Below are 21,324 nucleotides of genomic sequence, written 5' to 3' on the forward strand. Positions count from 1 at the left end.
TGCTGGCCTCTTGTTTTCCCAGCCTGTCTTCTGCGGGAGGGGCCTGCCGCGCTGTTACTCAGGCAACCCTGTTTGGGCGGAGTGGGCCTGCGCCCCTGTGGCGGGGGATGGGCTCAGTGGGAATCAGTCTTTGGGGCTTTTGTTCTCTGGCGCCTTTCCCTGGTGGCTTTCCGTGTCTCTTCCGTGAGTCACAGCAGAAGAGACCATTTCCAACCCTCTGCCTAAGAGCAGAGAGATCGCAGTCTGTTCTTCAGTGAGCTCTCCAGGCCACACCGTCTCTGTTTCTGTCCGTGCTGCTATAAACTGCAGCGGCCTGGGTTGTGCGCCCCTCCGCGCGCCCCCAGTCCTGCCTCCAGGTCGGGGCTCGTCTCTGCCCTTTGTGCTTCTAAAACCGCCAGCCGCTCCCAGCTCGCGTGCGCGACTCCTCCGCTCGGGGTCCTGTCCGGGGACTGCAGTTTGCATGCGCGCAACTCCGCCACTTGGGGTTTCCACCCCGGGGGCTGCAGTTCACTGGCGCGACCCCAGCGCACCGGGTTTCTGTCTCGGAGGCTGCAGTTCGTGTGCGCGTCACCCTGCCGGTCTGGTTTTCCACCCCGGGGGCTGCCCTAAAGTCCCTTCCCGAGGCTACTGGTCTGCGAGTCTGTGCCCGTCCGCAGCGCGCGAGGCTGTCGCTCACCGGCGGTGCACGATCCCCACAGCCAGGCGCCCTCCCGCTGCCGTTTATCCTCCAATATCTGCCTGCAGGATCACGGCTCCCCGCTTCGTACCTCAAAACCAACCGCCTGCGATACTCTGTAGAGATCCAGATCTTCTTACATCTCAGGCTGGTTTCCTGGGTGCTCAGAGTGGTCTGGTAGATATCCAGCTCAATTCCGGGGACCAGTTGAAATAGGGTCCCCTACTCCTCCGCCATCTTTCCCCTCCTCTCCATGAATATTTTTTGATAGAACCAATTAAATAAATGAATTACAGACTTTCATATAATCTGTGCACAGACAGATAAATGGACTTAAGTGAAAATTTTGGTTCAGGTTTTATGTCATAGGTATTCAGACTTACACTCCAAATAATATATAAGTAGGGTTAAACTCACCCTCACTTAAAGGAATGAGATTGCAAAGTAATTGTCAGGAAGTTTATTGAGAAAGAACTTTATTTGAAAAGGTTTCTTCTACTACACTGCATGAAGCTTCCCAAAGAGGCGGTGGCTTATCTATTAGTAGCTGAGGTCCTCTCTCTACCTTAGCCAGTGTTTCCTTTTCAATATCTGGCCTTGGCATACGACCAGTTATTCTAGATAACTCAGGCAACATTCTTGCAAATAGCAATGATGCCCGCTTTGAGCCCTTTTCAACAAATGAAGTATATGAGATACATCATAATCAAGAAAATCAGCAGAGACTTTCTGTCTCAACAAAAAGATAAATATTAACATGAAGTAAAAAGGTCTCCATTTTTTTTCAAAAATTATGCCAGGATTTTTCAGGAATTTCCCACATTTTTTTGATTTGGGGGAACTTCAGTCACTTGAGAATGGACGTGTACATTGGAAGTCACGGGACCTGGCATGATAAAGGAGCAGGACACCGTCATTAATTTGTGCACTGCAATTTATATTCTTTATACTGGGAAACAGACACAACAGGCAAGAGAAGTGTGGTGCATGTTTATTATTTAGGAGCAGGAGTTTGTTCAGCCGCAGAGGATAGTAATATGGGGGCCAAGGCTAGCCTTTGTAAGTGGGGCCTTTGTATGAATTAAGAACAGATTCTCCTGGGCGCCTGATTGGCTCAGTCGGTTAAGCATCTGCCTTCGGCTCAGGTCATGATCCCAGCGTCCTGGGATCAAGCCCCGCATCGGACTCCTTGCTCAGTGCGGAGCCTGCTTGTCCCTCCCTGTGCTTGTCCCCTTGAACTTGGGAACTTCGGGCAGCGCACCATCTACATCTCTTCATGTGGAAGCCCTTAGAAATAGGTGCATGGTAGGTAGCAAAGAATTTTCTTTTCAGTGGTGTGTAAAACTGATTGAAATTCAAATTTACCACGGTAACAATTTAAAATCTGCATTTAGTACCCACTCCAGGGATGATTTATTCATATCCATGTCCAGATATGAAGCCGAGCATCGTCAGTCCGGATGTAGGAGGCTGCAGGAGACCATTGTGCCTGCCCTGAGAGTGAGGACAGTTCAGGTAAGTTACATAATCATAGGGTTGTTTTTTTTTTCCATAATCATAGATATTTTTAAAAGCATTGTAGACCTGAGAACAGAGAAAACCTGAGTGAACTAGATCCCAGTAAGAACGGAACTAAATTCCAGTAAGAGACAAGCCCTTCCTAGAAAAAAGGGAAGCGGTGGCTGCTTTTATCCTTGGCACATTTCTCTTTACCTCAGAAATGGTAGGATGTTGTACCCAAACGTCCCTATTTTTTTTTTTTTTTTAAGATTTTGTTTGTTTGACAGAGAGAGAGAGCATGAGCAGGGGGAGGGGCAGAGGGAGAGGGAGAAGCACACTCCCTGCTGAGCAGGGAGCCTGACTGGGGCTCAATCCCGGGAGTCCAGGATCATGACCTGAGCTGAAGGCAGACACTTCACCAACTGAGCCACCCAGGCGCCCCCCAAACGTCTTTTAAACTTTCATCTGCCATGTGGGGCTGACAAGATGGTTCTAAGGAACCTGAGGATGCCTGCTCACAGAGTGAATCCACACCCACTCCCCAGATCTTTCTCCCGAGCCCTTCACTGAGAGCACAGTGGCAGCACCAAGGGCTGAGGGGAGAACAGGAGGTAGAGTGAGTCTCCGGGGTGCGCAGAACCTTTCCTGAGCACACGGCAGGGCCCTCCCTACTGAGGGCTTCGGGGAGTGCAGAACTGAGAGCCATTCTCCCAAGGCAGCCTGGGCCTGTACCAAATGCAGGAAGCAGCAAGTCAAAGCCTGTCGTATCAGGATGGAGCTGAGTCTCCTGGGGCTCAGGAATCTGGCTGCTGGCTTGCAGATCCTAGAGAGATGCTCCGAATCTTACCAGTTCTCAGATCCTAAGCCTTGCTGACGGGAACGTCTTGACCCAGCCCTCAAAGTGTTTGAAGCCAGTGGTGAACTGAATCCAATCAAAGCTGCAACAGAGCTCAGCTCGATTACAGATGTGTTTGCTTCAGCTTCTAACCCTTTTCAAGGAGCAAATACTATCTATTTACTTTTCAGTTATTCTTCTACATGGAAAATACAGAATGAGATTTTAAAAACTAAAGAGACAGAGGCAAGAAAACGTGATCCATTATCAGGAGAAAAAAATTGGTCATAGAATCAGGCCCAAAGACATAGATTATGGAATTAGCAGGCATGGGCTATAAAGTAATCCCAGTAAATGTATTAGAGGATTTAAAGGGAAAGATGAACAATACATAGAAGCAGATGGAGAATTTCAGCAGAGAAGTGAAAGCCATTCAAAGAAATGATGGAAATTCTGACAGTGAACTGGTAGCAGTTTTCATTTGTATGTACTTAGTAATGGAGCTCCGAAGTATATGAAACAAACACTGGCAGAAGTCAGTCTTTGTTGGAGAATGGAGAAATATAGAAAGCCAAAATCAGAGTGGGAGATTCTCAGTAACTGAAAAAACAACTAAGCAAAGTCATAAAGACAAAGGGGATTTGAACATAACTGTCAACTACCTTAACCTAACACCAATACTGCACACAAAATACAAATGTAATCATAAACATTTATCAACACCAGCCATATGCTGGGCCATCAGAGAAGTCTCAGTTAGTTTTAAAAGAGTGACGTCATAGAAAGTGTATTCTCTTGAGACCGTTAGGGACCAGGGGAACAAGCCCCAAACACTGCATGTGGGGCGCTTCCCATTGGATGTTCTTGCTAAACTCCTTCTCTCACAGAGCAGACCTGGGATGAGACCTGGTGTATACGCCCACCTTAAAACAGAGGACCCTGGCTCCAGGAAGCACCAGTGAGCTGCCTGGGCCGCCTGCCAATATCAACCAGTCAGGATGAGGCCCTTCCATCGGGGCAAGACAAATCAAAACCTCAATGAGATACCACCTCACAGCGGTCAGAATGCCTAAAATGAACAAGTCAGGAAACGACAGATGTTGGGGGGGATGCGGAGAAAGGGGAACCCTCCTACACTGTTGGTGGGAATGCAAGCTGGTGCAGCCACTCTGGAAAACAGTATGGAGGTTCCTCAAAAAGTTGAAAATAGAGCTACCCTATGACCCAACAATTGCACCACTAGGTATTTACCCCCAAAATACAAATGTAGGGATCCGAAGGGGTACATGCACCCCGATGTTTATAGCAGCAATGTCCACAGCAGCCCAAATATGGAAAGAGCCCAGATGTCCATTGACAGATGAATGGATAAAGAAGATGTGATATATGTGTGTGTGTGTGTGTGTATATATATGTATATATATAAAATGGAATATTACTCAGCCATCAAAAAGAATGAACTTTTGGCTGGAACTAGAGGGTATTATGCCAAGTGAAATAAGTCAGAGAAAGACAAATACCATATGATTTCACTCATATGTGGAATTTAAGAAAACAGAAGATCATAGGGGAAGGGAAGGAGAAATAAAATAAGATAAAAACAGAGAGGGAGGCAGACCAGAAGAGACTCTCAACTCTAGGAAACAAACTGAGGGTTGCTGGAGGGCAGGTGGGTGGGTGGGTGGGGTAACTGGGGGATGGGCATTAAGGAGGGCACGTGATGTGATGAGCACTGGGTGCTATATGCAACTGATGAATTACTGAGCTCTACCCCTGAAACTAAAAATACACTATATGTTGAAATGACCCAAATCAACAAAATCATGAATGAAAGAGGAGAGATCACAACCAACACCAAAGAAATACAATTATAAGAACATATTATGAGCAACTCTATGCCAGTAAATTAGATAACCTGGAAGAAATGGATGCATTCCTAGAGATGTATCAACTACCAAAACTGAACCAGGAAGAAATAGAAAACCTGAACAGACCTATAACCACTAAGGAAATTGAAGCAGTCATCAAAAATCTCCCAAAAAACAAAAGCCCAGGGCCAGATGGCTTCCCAGGGCAATTCTACCAAACATTTCAAGAAGAATTAATACCTATTCTTCTGAAACTGTTCCAAAAAATAGAAATGGAAGGAAAACTTCCAAACTCGTTTTATGAGGCCAGCATTACCTTGATCCCAAAACCAGACACAGACCCCATCAAAAAGGAGAATTACAGACCAATGTCCCTGATGAACATGGATGCAAAAATTCTCACCAAAATATTAGCCAATAGGATCCAACAGTACATTAAAAGGATTATTCACCACGACCAAGTGGGATTTATCCCTGGGCTGCAAGGTTGGTTCAACATCCGCAAATCAATCAATGTGATACAATACATTAACAAAAGAAAGAACAAGAATCATATGATCCTCTCAATAGATGCAGAAAAAGCATTTGACAAAGTACACATCCTTTCTTGATCAAAACTCTTCAGAGTATAGGCATAGAGGGTACCTACCTCAATATCATAAAAGCCATCTATGAAAAACCTACAGCTAATATCATTCTCAATGGGGAAAAACTGAGAGCTTTCCCCCTAAGGTCAGGAACACGGCAGGGATGTCCACTATCACCACTGCTATTCAACATAGTATTGGAAGTCCTAGCCACAGCAATCAGACAACAAAAAGAAATAAAAGGCATCCAAATCAGCAAAGAAGAAGTCAAACTCTCACTCTTTGCAGATGATATGATACTTTATGTGGAAAACCCCAAAGACTCCACCCCAAAACTGCTAGAACTCATACAGGAATTCAGTAAAGTGGCAGGATATAAAATCAATGCACAGAAATGAGTGGCATTCCTACACACCAACAACAAGACAGAAGAAAGATAAATTAAGGAGTCGATCCCATTTACAATTGCACCCAAAACCATAAGATACCTAGGAATCAATCTAACCAAAGAGACAAAGGATCTGTACTTAGAAAACTATAAAATACTCATGAAAGAAATTGAGGAAGACACAAAGAAATGGAAAAACGTTCCATGCTCATGGATTGGAAGAACAAATATTGTGAAGATGTCAATGCTACCTAGAGCAATCTACACATTCAATGTAATCCCCATCAAAATACCATCCACTTTTTTCAAAGAAATGGAACAAATAATCCTAAAATTTGTATGGAACCAGAAAAGACCACGAATAGCCAGAGGAATGTTGAAAAAGAAAAGCAAAGCTGGTGGCATCACAATTCTGGACTTCCAGCTCTATTACAAAGCTGTCATCATCAAGACAGCATGGTACTGGCACAAAAACAGACACATAGATCAATGGAATAGAATAGAGAGCCCAGAAATGGACCCTCAACTCTATGGTCAACTAATCTTTGACAAAGCAGGAAAGAATGTCCAGTGGAAAAAAGACAGTCTCTTCAACAAATGGTGTTGGGAAAATTGGATAGCCACATGCAGAAGAATGAAACTGGACCATTTCCTTACACCACACACAAAAATAGACTCCAAATGGTTGAAAGACCTCAATGTGAGACAGGAGTCCATCAAAATCCTAAAGGAGAACACAGGCAGCAACCTCTTTGACCTCAGCCGAAGCAACTTCTTCCTAGAAACATCGCCAAAGGCAAGGGAAGCAAGGGCAAAAATGAACTATTGGGACTTCATCAAGATAAAAAGCTTTTGCACAGCAAAGGAAACAGTCCACAAAACCAAAAGACAGCCGACAGAATGGGAGAAGATATTTGCAAATGACATATCAGATAAAGGGCTAGTATCCAAAATCTATAAAGAACTCATCAAACTCAACACCCAAAGAACAAAGAATCCAATCAAGAAATGGGCAGAAGACATGAACAGACATTTTTCCAAAGAGGACATCCAAATGGCCAACAGACACATGAAAAAGTGCTCAATATCGCTCGGCATCAGGGAAATCCAAATCAAAACCTCAATGAGATACCACCTCACACCAGTCAGAATGGCTAAAATTAACAAGTCAGGAAATGACAGATGTTGGCGGGGATGCGGAGAAAGGGGAACCCTCCTACACTGTTGATGGGAATGCAAGCTGGTGCAGCCACTCTGGAAAACAGTATGGAGGTTCCTCAAAAAGTTGAAAATAGAGCTACCCTACGATCCAGCAATTGCACTACTGGGTATTTACCCCAAAGATACAAAAGTAGGGATCCGAAAGGGTACGTGCACCCCTATGTTTATAGCAGCAATGTCCACAATAGCCAAACTGTGGAAAGAGCCAAGATGTCCATCGACAGATGAATGGATAAAGAAGATGTGGTATAGATACACAACGGAATATTATGCAGCCATCAAAAGGAATGAGATCTTGCCATTTGCAACGACGTGGATGGAACTGGAGGGTATTATGTTGAGCGAAATAAGTCAATCAGAGAAAGACATGTATCATATGACCTCACTGATATGAGGAATTCTTAATTGCAGGAAACAAACTGAGGGTTGCTGGAGTGGGGGGTGGGGTGGGAGGGATGGGGTGACTGGGTGATAGACACTGGGGAGGGTAGGTGCTCTGGTAAGCGCTGTGAATTGTGCAAGACTGTTGAATCTCAGATCTGTACCTCTGAAACAAATAATGCAATATATGTTAAGAAAAAAAAAGAAGAAGGTAGCAGGAGGGGAAGAATGAAGCAGGGGAAATCGGAGGGGTAGATGAACCATGAGAGACGATGGACTCTGAAAAACAAACTGAGGGTTCTAGAGGGGAGGGGAGTGGGAGGATGGGTTAGCCTGGTAATGGGTATTGAGGAGGGCACATTCTGCATGGAGCACTGGGTGTTATGCACAAACAATGAATCATGGAACACTACATCTAAAACTAATGATGTAATGTATGGGGATTAACATAAGAATAAAAAAAAGAAATTAGGTAGCTTTTGTAATGTACAACATTTTATATAATAACTGCAATTATGACTAATAACATTACTGTTGTCTCATATTGGACAAGCAAGTATCAAGACATATGGACATAGAGGACACTTACAAAAAAAAAAATACACTATATGTTAACTAAATTGAATTTAAATAAAAAAATTTAAAAATTAAAAAAGGGATGAGGCCCTTCCAACCAATAAGGATGAGGCACTCATTTCCTCTTCCCTCATTAGCATATTGGACCAGAGTGGGAACCTGCTGGGCACTGTCTCTGTATAAGCAGAGTCTCCCCTCTGTCCCAGGAGGCCAGGCTGACTGCTCTTTGCCGGTGCCCTGTCTTCCTTCAGCTCACCTGTAGCCCCAGTAAAGCCTTGCCTGTGCCTTTGATTTTGGGGTCTTGCAACACTCTGACCACAAATGTTAAAAAATCATTGATAATATGATATCTGGAAAATCTCAAATGGGAAATTATGCAACAAAAAAAAATCTGTGAGTCAAAGGGGTATTACAAAGGAAATCAGAATATTTAGAGCCTGAATGACAACAAAAACTCAAACATATCCAAGTGCCAATACAGCCAAAGCAGTGCTAGAAAGGAAATATATAGTTCTCTACATCCAGAGCATTGATCTCTTCCTTTTCCCCTTTTTGTACAAACTTCTGTGTCTGGAAACTAGGAAAGAAGAGCGTCGGGAACCTGAAATATATAGAAGAAGGAAAGTAATTAAGGTAAGAGCAGAAATCAGTGAAATAAAGACAGATAATAGAATCAACAGGATCAAAAGTGGACATGCAGGAAAGATTTACAAAATTGATGAACCCCAAGCTAGATTAATCAATAAAAAGTAGAAAAAGAAATAAGGCACAAGTAATCAGTATGAGAAAATGTTAAAGGACTATCAATAAATCTATTACAGACAATCTAGAGATGAAATGAAATATAGGAGCACCACATGCCAAAGGAGTCAACAGTAGAAGTGGAACGGTCAAGTTTCTTTGACAAAGATGAACACCAGCAGAAAGAGAAAATCTGAAATACACACACACCCCCACACACACGAAGACCTTTCGACAAAGACCATCTGAGGCTCAGTCGATTTAACTAGTGATTCTATCAAAGACTTAAAGGGAAGTATTACCCTTGTACATTTTCTTCCAGAAGAGGCAGGAGGAAGAAGTGATTCCCACTGTTTTTATGAAGCCAGCACAAGTATGAGGCCAGAAATCTCACCGGGGTATTTCCAGAAAAGAAAATCAGACTACAGTCGACTGCTCTACAGACAGGCTGATATAAGCAAGGACAGTGGTTGGTTTTGGGTTTTTTTTTTTTTGTGTGTGTGTGTGTGTGTGCATTTTTTGGTGAGATTCATTTCTGAAAAGAGGATCTTTTCTGGATATGGTAAGGTTCTACATTTTGATGTTCTTGGTAGTTAAATGGACGTACACAATTGCCAGACTTAGTGAACGATACACTTACAATGTGTGCATCTTATTATATGAAAATTACACTTCAATAAAAACAAAGTGAAGCAGTTTTATGGAAAGGACGCACTTTTCAACAGTGAGAAATGCTCCATGAGCACACGTCACTTGGTAATCCTGTGTGTGTGCTGCTTTATTAACCACCGTCACATTAGTGGTCACAATAAGTGCATCCCATTTGTGGTAGTGATTCGCAAACTCCGAGAGGATGAATGGCTTACTCCAGTCTTTAGACAGCGTGTGGCAAATCAGGACTGAAACTCAAGGTCTTTGCCTCTTGGTTTTTGCTTTTCCCCAAAAGAATACTTCGCTGGTGCACTACCCTTACCTGAGAAAACCCTGCCATAGCACCTGCTGCTGTAGAGTGCTCTGGAATCCTTGTTTTTGTTCTGAGCCTCTGAACGTCATTGGCTGGTAATTGGAATAACAGCCTTAGCACACGATTATAGTTTTATAGCAATGCATGACTTAGAATTCTGACTTACTTAAGATTCACCCAATTATCTGAATTAAAATATTTTCTTTGGCTTCACTGCGGGATCTGGAATAGATGCTTCGATATGCCCTCATGGCAACAGAAGCTTCCCACCATCGTGATGTCCGCTGCCCTGCACTGTGCTTTCTCTTTCTCCCTCTGCCTCCATCCATCATTGGTCTCAGAGCTTTCCCGCTCATGGGTAGAGGAGAAATGATTTCTTATTCATCTTGTATCCCAGGCTTATTATAGTGTCTGGCACTGAAGACATACTTCCTGAATGACTAAGCAAGTAGGGCAGATGCCTTCTGGGAAACTCTCACCTCCTGGTCTGCCGTCTGTCACCACAACTGCATTGACACATTGATTAATAATTTGTCTGGAAGTAAAGATCCCCTATGATGGAGTTGATGATATTAAAAGTAATATTTTTATTGTGCTATTTAAGTGCAGCATAGTTCAGCTTGCTTGCTTATTGGCCAGTACACTGTATGGGGCGGAGGCTGTGGGATGTAGTTTGCTCTGCCACCTGCCAAAGCTGGAAGGGTTATGAACGTTTTGTAGGAGTCGCTCAGTTGTTGAATGAACAAATACATTTCTACAACTACATAATACACGCCCAGTTCTGCAAATATATCCATCTTTCTCTGTATTGGTTGTGATTTTCGTGTACTTTCTTGGTTACCCCAAGGCATTGTCTTCCATTTTGGGGTAAGATTTCAGGGTTTGCTGTTTATATATGGTAGTTAACTCATTATACATTATTTTCATTGATGGTGCAACATGGATATTAGCCTTTTTACATATGCATACTCAATTTTCCCAGCACTATTTATTGAACAGCTTAGTATTTCTTTGGTTTGTAATGCCATTCATCAATGTTCTGTATATTAGCAGGCAATTCTGTATGCTCTTTGTTCTCTTCAATAGCTATGTTGGCATTGATATCGTAGTGTTTAATTATTACTGTTTTATAATGTCTTGGTACCTTGTAAGAAAATTTTGTTCTATTTCTTCTTGATCTTTCTTCTTAAATGTTTTTAAAAAGCAAATTGACTTCCTGGATTCTGCCCACTGGGAGGATTTCCCTTCATGGTTGCATTTTACAGCCATCCCTGTTCGGGGCTGTTGTACATTTGGCTGGTTATGTGTATATTATGCAAACCCCTCTGTAAACCAGGGTTGCCCTTTTTGTTAGCTTTTCATAGGGAACCCCCATGAGGCCACAGGTGATTGTTAAGGGCAAAGCAGTACACACAGCGATAGGCACAGGTAGCAGGTGAGTGAGTGAATGATCTAGTTACCGATGCAACTAGCTTGCACCTGTTCTGATACATACCATTTTCATGGATAATTGAATATTACTATTAATATCCAATCTTATGATTTAGTAGATCATAAAAAACACAGTTATGATGGACAGTTCGGGTTGCACAATTAATTGGTGCCTTATGGTTAAACATGAAATTTCTACCAGGGTCAATAGGAAGCCAGGAACTGCTTACCAAATTGAGGATAGTTGTTGGCAGAAGATGGCATGGCTTCATTCCAAGCACAGGGGACTATGCAGTGATTCTTGCACTGGGATTTATCAAAATCTCTATAAAATGCATCATTTGTCTATCCCACAGGAAATACCACTGCATATGTTGACACACAGCCCTAAGGGACAAGACGGCTAGAACCACTGCCTGGACCTGACACAGAGGTCTAGGAGGTAGACCTTCTTGCTCTTGACTCTCTGCCCTGAAACCAGCCATCTTCAAGGTTACTCAATAATTGTATTTAGGGGCTCCTGGGTGGCTCACTTGGTTAAGTGTCTGCCTTCGGCTCAGGTTAGGATCCCAGGGTCCAGGGATCGAGTCCCGCATTGGGCTCCCTGCTCAGGGAGGGAGTCTGCTTCTCCCTGTCCCTCTGCCTCCCCCCTGACTTCAGCTTTCTCTCTCAAATAAATATATAAAATCTTAAAAAAAATAATTATATTTAGGAGCATGCCTACATATCCTATTTGCAGCCTCCAAGATGTAAAAAGCCCATGGAGAGTTGTGTCTATGTTTTTGAAATGGGTGCTACAAAGTGTAACACTGTCTCTCCCACTTTAGGGGCCCTTCTGACATTCTCAGCTGCTGAGGCTAGAAACATTGTCAATGTGGTAGGTCTTCAAGCTTTTGGGAGGTCTCTCTCTCAGGCTTGCTTCTTCCTCTCGTCAGATCCAGTGAGTACAGTGCCATCAAGGTAACGTGATACTTGAGATGTGAAGACATTCAGGTTCCTTCTGGTCTGTCTTATGAGAAAGCAGGAGAGCTGGCTCAGCCGTGAGGTAGGAGTGCGACCATGTGCTGACGCTCCATCCATGTGAGGCACCTTGTTTCTGATCACTTTTACTGGGAGAAATGGGGAAGTTACATGCCAGGTCAACACGCTGGGTGGTGGGGCAATGCTGGTTTGCTTCAGTGAAGATGCCACATTCAGAACCACAGCGAGGGTGGACATCGCCACCTGATTGAGGGTGCAGTGACCACAGTCCTTCTCTCTGACTCCTCTGGTATTCTCACCATTCAGACAGGAAAGGCAGAAGGAGATGCGTAGTTTTCTTTCCCCTGCAGGCTCTGGTAACACTGATGCCTAAGGCATGTGGTACTACTTTGGGTTTACAATTTTGGTGAAGGAAAGGCATTTCCCGGAGCTTTCTGTTGCCTTTCCCTGCTATAATACCCCTCATTCCATAGGTCAGGGAATCAGCGTGGGGATTCTGCCAGTGGTGAGGCATCCTGACACTCAGTGGGTCCGTTATTCCGCTGGACTCCCTGTGATAGTCAAACTGAGAATGGGTGTTGCTGGACATCCTCAAACCCTCCTGGGGGCACATTCGTTAGCTTACCCGATAATTAGCTTCAGCCCAGAGCCAGAAGCTAATAACCTTCAGAGGCTTCTCTGTCTTCCTTTTGGCCAGTAAGTCTCCATCCTTGTGAAATGGTTTCAGGTCTCACTCACAAGGTTTAGAGATCGTTTCCTGTATATTCTTGTGGCCATATACACGCAGGAGGCCAGGAGAGACACCGGCGAGAACACCCAGCACACTGGAGGGGGAGGGGCTTCGACGGAACCTCCCAGGTAGGAGAACATTCCTGGGCTTGCCTCCTGCTGGCCCATCCCAGGGGCCTGACAGTTCAGGTGGGCTCATGCCCTTGTCCACAACGCCAAGAGTGTCTGCCAGGCCGGCGGGGGGCTTCAGGCATTTGTGAGCAGAGGTGAAGGAGGAGACAGATGGATAGGGCTGGAGCCGAAGGAGAAAGAAAAGACCTAGGGAATGAAGCTGTGTCTAAAATGAAGAACCGAGAGGCAGAAAGGACAGGGGGAGTAAGGACTGAGAGGGACTGGAATGAGTAGAGCAGGAGGGGAGGTCATTTTGTTCATTTTAGAACATGCATGGAATGAAGGCGCTGTATCGAGGGGAAAGGATGGAGAATTTTGGAGGAGATAAAAAAGGATGTGAGAAGTATTGTTGGGGTTCAGAAGCTAGATTACCTTTAACAGTCTTTGAGAGTTGCCAGGAAGGATTGAAGTTAATTTAATTTACCTCTCTCTCTATATATATCATATATATGATAGAGTTCCACATGCATTTTGGCTTTGATAGTGAGCCAGGAGTGACTGGTTCTAGGTCCTCCCTGAGAGAAGATTTCTGTACTGGGAGAGGAGACCCCAGCTGGGGGATGAGCACCACAGCATCCGCACGTGCAGGTGAGGATCAGAGCAGGTGCCGGGCAAGCTCTGCAGACGTCTCAGGTGTGCTCACACTTCCTCACTCTCCCCTCCGCCTTCATTTGCCAGAAGCTGAAGGAAATGTCTTCCTCTTCCTCTCTGGATGGAGGCAGGGAGGGTGGCGCTGATGGGCTTGCCCCTCTGCAGAGCCTAGAGTTGGCCACTAGGAGGCAGTGTTGCCTCTTCTCAGACTCAGGGTGCGAGGCCGGATTCCAGATTATTACAGATAATAGAGGAAAGAAGAGACAAGGGAGCCAGAATACGCAGTAAGCGCTTGTGTGAAGTGTGAGAAATGGGAGGACAGGAAATCAAGGGTTTCTTCAAGCATTCTGACGTAAGGAAATAGGCTGCTTACAACCCTGATGAGTTTTGATCTCGTGTGATGACCCCGTCAGGCAGATGGAGAACACAGGCTCCCTCGAGAAGCCACTAGTTAGCTGGTTTACCAGAAAGCACGGGACGCTGAGTGGTCTAGTGGAGCGAGTTCTGTGAAGTCAGGGCTCCCGCCTCTGTGTCTTTCTCTTAGCCTCCAGGGTGTGTCTGACTTGTAACCGGTTGTGCAACGAGCGTGTTAACGCCTCCGACCCTTGCTGGGATGCGGCCTCTGGAGGTACAGAGCCCGGGTTTTCAGACCAGCCCTGCAACCTTAGCGCCTTGGCCAAGCACTGCTTCCGTCTGGGCCCCAGCTCCCCGTGGGTGAAATACTGCTCACAGACATGAGATCCAAGTCTCCTGAATGCCGGGCCCCAGTTAGAAATGCACATTTTGAAAGGACAAGATGGCCATAAATGAGAAATGCAAGTTTCTTCTTTTATTTATTTATTTATTTATTTATTTATTGACTGTGTGCACACGGAGGTGGGGGGAGGGGAGAGGGAGAGAGAATCAGGTGTGGAGCCTGACACGGGGCTCGATCTCAGGACCCTGAGATCATGACCTGAGCCGAAATCAAGAGTCCAGTGCTCCACCGACTGAGCCACCCAGCACCCCTCTTCTTTCATGATTTTAGACCTCATAGGGCAGGGGAAGTGTGACGGCTCACAGAGATTTGCCTGCTGAACCTCCAGGCTGGATGCAAAGTGACTGGCCAACCTGCTGCTGAATCTGCAACCCAGACGGCTGGCTGCATGCTCAATCAGGAGACTCGCCCGCCAGCCCCTCAGAGGGCACGGCTGTCTGCACGTTCAACCTCCCCCATTCTCCCTGACAGCCCTCAGGTGACCGGAGTTCTAGATGGTAGGATTCTTACATGTTTTGTCCATCCCGGCAGAGCTCTTGTTCAATCTCCTCTACAAACTCCTGGCCTTGTTTGGGTCTGCAGAGTTGTGTCTTCTGAGTACTCACTCCATGGTAACCTCTGCACACTCAGTAAAATCCAGGGGGACCTTAGGTCTCTGCGTTCCACTCATCTCAGTCTGCTCCTCTCCTTATATCCCCACCACCAGCAGCCATCATCTGACCGTCCCATCCACGCCAGAAACACCGCCAAACACCACTGGCCCTCCTCAACTCCACTGCGCTTTCCGTTGTCCGTTCCACTGCCTTAGTGATACAGCGTCTTTCTTTTTTTGGTCTGAAATCTCGGAATAGCTTCTAACCTGCCATTTGACCAGCTTCTCTTCTTACTTTTCTAGCTCCTACAATATTCTGTCTGTTCACTAAGGGCAGGAAATAGCTTTGTATGCCTGGCGTCCTTCACTGCGTTGGCCACATAGAACATTCAGGTAAATGTGCAATCACTCCCTAGAGGACTGGCCCCTAGGCTCTGCAGCTGGGAGTAAGGCTGGAGCCCATGAAAACTATCTCAGCCAGGGATGTTTTTGTTTTGCTCTCTGGAAGATGCATGCAAATACCTACTTTAGGGAATACAGATATTTTCATAGGCACATACTTCCATAAAATCATCTCTTCAATACATGTGACATTTTAATATATGTAATCTCAGTCTTGTAAGGCCGGCAGAGCACATATTACTTTTCTAAGGCTTTCGTTGTAAGATGAGAGGAGGTTGAGCCCCAGAGGGATCAAATGATTGCCAAGGTCTCGTAGCTGACACGTGGTAGTACTTGGCAAGAAATAGGATCTTTCATTTTTGACTGCACTGCCCTTTCTTCATTGTATCTCATATCCCATGACTTGTGGAGTGAATGATGGATGGGTGTCTGCTCATGGATGTTGATAATGTGTATCTCTGCCCCAGCTTCAACAACTGATGGGGCAGAATCCTTTGAATTTGGGCTTGAGAAAGACACTAACTGGGGTGAAATTAAGTGGTTTAAAATGCATTTCGAGATACTTCACCTGGAGACACACTACTGACAGGTAAATAAGATGAATATGGAGACACCTCTCTGCCAATGAATAACACATTGCTTTTGGGCAAGTAGGTAAATTCAAGGAGATTGTCTTTCCCAGCTACACTTAAAAAGTTTAGTACATGAATAATTGAGCAACTTCCTGGCACACTCAGTATTTATCTGTAAGCCTGCTCTGGGCAGAAAAAGAGAAAAAACGTTTAGAAAACAAGTTTTGCATTAACCAGGAGTGTATTTGTTTGCCAGAAGCTTACATAATTACATCTGCAAAGGAACATACTGGTGTGTCTCCTTATTGTCTTGTGGATCTACTGATGTGAAATATATCAGGCAGATCCGAAGGGAAGGGGTAAAACCCTGGATCTCTGGGCGCACGTGTGCACTGCAGGAGATTGGAAGCGAACTTCCGGAAATCTGTTTGCACATCGATTACGATCCTGTGGTGTTGGAATCATTTTCGTACTTGCCTTTTCTCTCCAGCCAGGCCAGTGACCGGTCCCCTGGGGGCACAGAGCTTTACAGGAATAGATGCTTAATAATTGTAGAGTGTTTCTTATTCCAAGATGTTCACAATGTCGTCTTTGTGAAATTTAAGTTTGGGCTTGTAAGGAGGTGCAGAGTTTACATCTGATCTCCTGCCGTCCAGTGGTGGAAGGAGATCCCATCCAGAGAAAGCTAGGACTGCCTGATTGTGGTCATTCTTTAGGTGCTTCTTGGGTCTGAGGAAGAGCTAAGGTTGAACGTGTGTGCAGAGGAGAGCGGCCGCTGGTCACATTAACCCAAGGATGAGACTCTAGGGACGTCAGCGTTGGGGGTCTCGGAAATGAACTCTGTATCTGTTATAACACATATTATCAACAGTGCCTTGTTTAGACCTGGAGGTCTCACTGATCTTGCATTCATTTCTTCGTTCACCGAGTTAATGATTTCCGAACTCCTTCCACATGGCGGCGTGCGCTACGTGAGAGAATATAGCAGGGAAGGAAGAGACAAGCGCGTCTGCCCTGGTGGGGCTCACGCTCTGGGGGAAGGCGGCCAGTAAACCCCACCAGCAGCATGCAGTGTAGCCTGACTGGAGACTGGATTGAGATCTGCCATGAGATGCAGCCCATTTCCCATTGGCCCGGGATCATGCAGTTCCTTTCTAGGGCAGTTCCTTTCTAAGCCTTCTGGGATGACATTCCTCCCAGGGGAAACCAGCACAGTCTCTGCATTTATTTAAACGTTGTTTAGAAAAAAACAAACTGCTTCATTTTAAATAGCTTTAAGCAAATATAGCTTAGTTTTTTATTTTTTGTTTTGTTTTGTTCTGTTTTGTTTTTATCGGAGGTGTTAAAGTACAGATCTGGTGCTAACTCAGGGCTTTGCCAAGCAAATTGCCGCTAAGAGGGTTGGACAGGAGACTGTGGTTATCACACGCTTTCTCTTCCTCCCATTCCCTCTCTCTCTCTCTCCCCTGCATGCTGTCTCAGAGCTCCCATTGAAAAAGTCAGTGCTTGCCTGGCTCTTTTCTTGGTACAGGCATTTCCTCTAATTAGGCAAACGTGGGTGTGTTTGGCTTTTTCCTTTAGTCTGAATTTAGGTTTCTGATAAGTGTGACAGATGAAGAGACAGAATAGAAGGCAAATTAGCAGGCTTTCCTATCAACTATACTTCCTAAAAAATAGATATATTTGTGATTATTCTTCATCCCTGCCACGCTCCTCCATTCTGTACCCTCTTGGTCTTCTCTGCGTGCATGCATGGTGTGTGTGCTGGCTCGCCCCGGGAAGCTGTACAATTTGCTTCAGACAAAGGCATGGCCGGGAGAGATAGGGGGTGGGGGTTTGTTCTGCTGTTCCCCCAGCCTTTGGCCCCTGGTTCTGGTAGTGGCTCTTCCCTCTACAAGTTCGGCTCTGGTGGGTGGCCCCCAGCTCTCCCAGGATGCACTGTTTCTTCTTCTTGGCCCTTTGGGTCTGGGAATGGTAACCCCTCTTTTGCTGCTGGTCCTCCAGGCGTGGCAGCTTTCTCTGGGAGGAGGAGGAGGGAGTGTGAGAAACTGTACTTGTCTTCTACTGGTAATGACCTCCACCCTCTGCAGGAATGTGTGAGTGTAGAGTACTGGGGGAGTGGGGTGTCCTGGTGACATCGGAGCAGGTGTGGGGGTGTGGGGAAGAGCAGCACCAAGGAAGAGCAGGAGGTCACCCCTGTGTCGCCTGAACTCACAGCCTGCTATTAAGGCAATTTTCCAAAGCTGCTATTTCTGTCCTGGAGAATGCCGTTTACTCGCCTTTCTACTTACTGAACAGGAGCACAGAAGTCCTCTCCCTGCCTGTGCAGAAGCCTTATTAAGAAAAGAATAATCTGAAGGAAGTGATTTTCACTTTTCTGATTAAAAAAAGCATCAAGGTACAATTTGGGTTATCTATAATTCTAAATCTACAATTTAGAAAAGAGAAATCTGGACCTTTTCTTCAGTTAATGCTTTACCTTTTAAAATGCAGAGTTTGAGTTAATTCTAAGATTTAAGTGATTGTGGCCCTAACTCCAGCCAGGAAGGTGAGCTCCTGCTCGCATTTCAAAGTGAAGTTCTGATGCATCTACTAGCTTTTAGAGGGTGAGAATAGAGTTTATGAAGAATATTTGAAAGCAGGAGAGTGATTGCTTTGCAAACCTTTACTCCCCTTCTGGGTCATCCTCTTACCTGGTCTCTCCCATCCCGGCACTGAGGATGGGAAGGGCGGATGGGAAGGGAGGAGGGACGGGGAGCAGGGGCCCAGGCACCAACCACATGAATTCAGAATTGACTCTGAGCTGTTCAGCCTCAGAGTGGAGGTGACTTTGACAGGGAAGGGGGTAAGGAGGATGCGGGCGGGAGGGATGCAGGGGGACAGGAGGGTTGTTTGGAGGGAACATCATCACTTCGAAGTCAGACACAGTAGTCTTACCCAATCCTTGGATTCCACGTTGGCCTGAAAGACATTCGTCGCATCTCTAGAAGTCTTGTGCTCATGCAGGATGCTCCATAGCTTTGACATGTTAACATTCATCATCCCCGTGGCTCCGTGGGGTGGGAGTGGGGCTGGCCTCGAAGATCCAGCCCCTGCATGACAGAGGACAGTAGGGAGTTGATGAGCATCTACTTGAGTCCCAGAAATTATCCTAGAAAATTGGCGTGCACTTAAACTCTTATCTAATATTATGTGAATTGTATTATGCGTCCCGTTTTGCAGAGGAGAAAATAGAGGCTCACAAGTAACTTGGCCTAAGTCTCTTGATTGGCACGTGTCAGAACGAGAATTTGAATTCCATCCTGGCTGATTGTCAAGTTGCTGCTGTGTTCAGAGCCTCTGGGAGAACCCTGAGCCTTGGCGGGGACAGGGGGCCCCTGGGCAGGGGCAGGAGGGAGGCTGTCTTTTGCCCCCTGCCCCCCACCTCCCCAGGCTCCACCACTTTGGATTTGGAACCACCAATGAGGGACGTGGGACAGCCTGGTGACTCACTGCAGACAAGCTGGGTGTGGCCACAAAGAGACCAAGGGACACCTTGCTTTTAGTGCGATGGCTGGGATGTAGGATCAGTTGGGCATGCTCTGGTTCTTTGCCGTGGAGTCAAGGATCCGCCCGTGCTTGTCAGTGGAAGATGAGCCAAGGGCAAAGAGGGTGGGAGCATGGCCCCCTCCACAAGGGCCATCCAGCAGTGGCTCCGGTCGATGGGACTCCAAGCCCCGCAGTGGCTGGGGTAAAAATAGCAGTGCCTCGGATACCCGAGGAAATCAGAGACGCCCTTGTGGCTTGGACTGGAAGTCCTCCGGACGGGAGAGGGCTGCAGCTGGGGGTTGGGGGTTGCTGCCCGCGCCTCTTCCCAGAAATGTCAGGTGCTTTGGGTTTGGAAGGGCTTTTCTGATCTATTTATCCTCATGAAATAGGTGGTATTCCCCCCTCCCCTGTTTGACAAATGTGGAAACAGAGCAGAATTATTACGTGTTTTTTATGAGAAATAGCAAAACGGAGGCCAGATCTCCAGTGTCCTCATTCTTAGCCAGTTTCTGTTTACCATCATCATTCTCATGTTGGAAAGGAGAGCTTTCCGGAAGACTGTTGGGCTGCACTGATGCTCAGCGGGTGCCAGAGTTCAAGTGCAGGAGGACTAGGGTGAGGACCAGAGGAGAACGTGGCCCAGGGCAGGGCTGTCTGCTGCTGAAGTCCGCTCCCTCCAGGGGAGATACCTGGTCAGTGCCCGCTGCGGCTGCATGCGGGGGAGTGGCCCTCATGGCACTTAGGGCACCAGCCAGACAGTTTAGGACACTGGTAAATGTCCCAGAGAAAATTAATTGTGGTGACAGACTATGGAGGTGGGACCAGGTGGATTTCACAGGATAGTTCAGGAAGGCGTTTCTGAGGATGTAAATTTGGAACTAAGACCAGCATGTAGGGGCCGGGGCTGGGCAGGTGGATGGGCAGGTGGGTGGGCAGGTGGGCAGGTGGGTGGGCATTGGGTGGGCAGGTGGGTGGGTGGGTGGGTGATTGGGCAGTGGGTGGGTGGGTGGTTGGGCAGTGGGTGGGCGGGTGGGCAGTAGATGGGCAGGTGGGTGGGCAGGTGGGCAGTGGGAGGGCAGGTGGATGGGCAGGTGGGCAGTGGGTCGGCAGGTGGGCAGGTAGGTGGGCTGGTGGGTAGGCAGGTGGGCAGTGGGTGGGCAGGTGGGTGGGTGGGTGGACAGGTGGGCAGGGTTTCTTCAGGGGAGCACAGGCACCAGGCCTGGTGGGATACGGACCTGCTTGGGCTCAGAGCTCATGCTTTTTCAGCCAGGACTCAGGAAAACACAGAAAAGTAGAGAAGGCAACCACTGTTAATTACAGTTAATTTTATATTAAAAAAAAGAAACCTGTAGAAATACTGGGAAGGAAATACATGAAAATAGTAAAGTGGGGCAAAAATTATACCAGTCATTTCATGGCTGCATAATAGTCCATAGAATTGATGAAACACAGTTTATAAAACATGCACCCTACTGTTGAATGCTTAAATTATCTCTAAGTCTCCCATTATTAAAAAAATATATTTAGTCATTACACAGCTCTGTGCATCCCCACCCCCGGCAGTGTTCTCAGACACTCAGGAGGGTTTCTCAGAAAATGCCACTACAGAATGAAAAAGTATAAATGTTTTTAGAACTCTTGAGGGCACCTGGATGGGTCAGTCGTTATGCGTCCACCTTCGGCTCAGATCATGATCCCAGGGTCCTGGGATCGAGCCCCACATCAGGCTCCCTGCTCAGGGGGGAGCCTGCTTCTCCCTCTGCCGCTCCCCCTGCTTGTGCTCACCCATTCTCTCTCTCTGTCAAATAAAAATTTTTTTAAAAATCTTAAAAA

The 21,324-nt window shown here is 46.2% G+C and overlaps 1 long non-coding RNA gene across 3 annotated transcripts in view; it reads left to right on the forward strand.

Annotated features, from left to right (window-relative positions):
- The window catches only part of LOC118026830, a 116,130-nt gene extending 104,417 nt beyond the window's left edge, over positions 1-11,713 (forward strand). For 2 of the 3 annotated variants that reach the window (XR_004683688.1, XR_004683689.1), the window contains 3 exons: positions 2,071-2,191; positions 8,614-8,665; positions 9,096-11,713. This is a non-coding gene — a long non-coding RNA (uncharacterized LOC118026830). The remainder of the gene's footprint in view (positions 1-2,070; positions 2,192-8,613; positions 8,666-9,095) is intronic. The other variant, XR_004683687.1, reaches the window with a different exon arrangement.
- The last annotated feature ends 9,611 nt before the right edge of the window (positions 11,714-21,324 follow it).

This window comes from Mirounga leonina, unplaced genomic scaffold (assembly GCF_011800145.1).
Source record: "Mirounga leonina isolate KUSES-001 unplaced genomic scaffold, KU_Mleo_1.0 Mir_321, whole genome shotgun sequence".
In the NCBI taxonomy this organism is placed as follows: Eukaryota; Metazoa; Chordata; class Mammalia; order Carnivora; family Phocidae; genus Mirounga; species Mirounga leonina.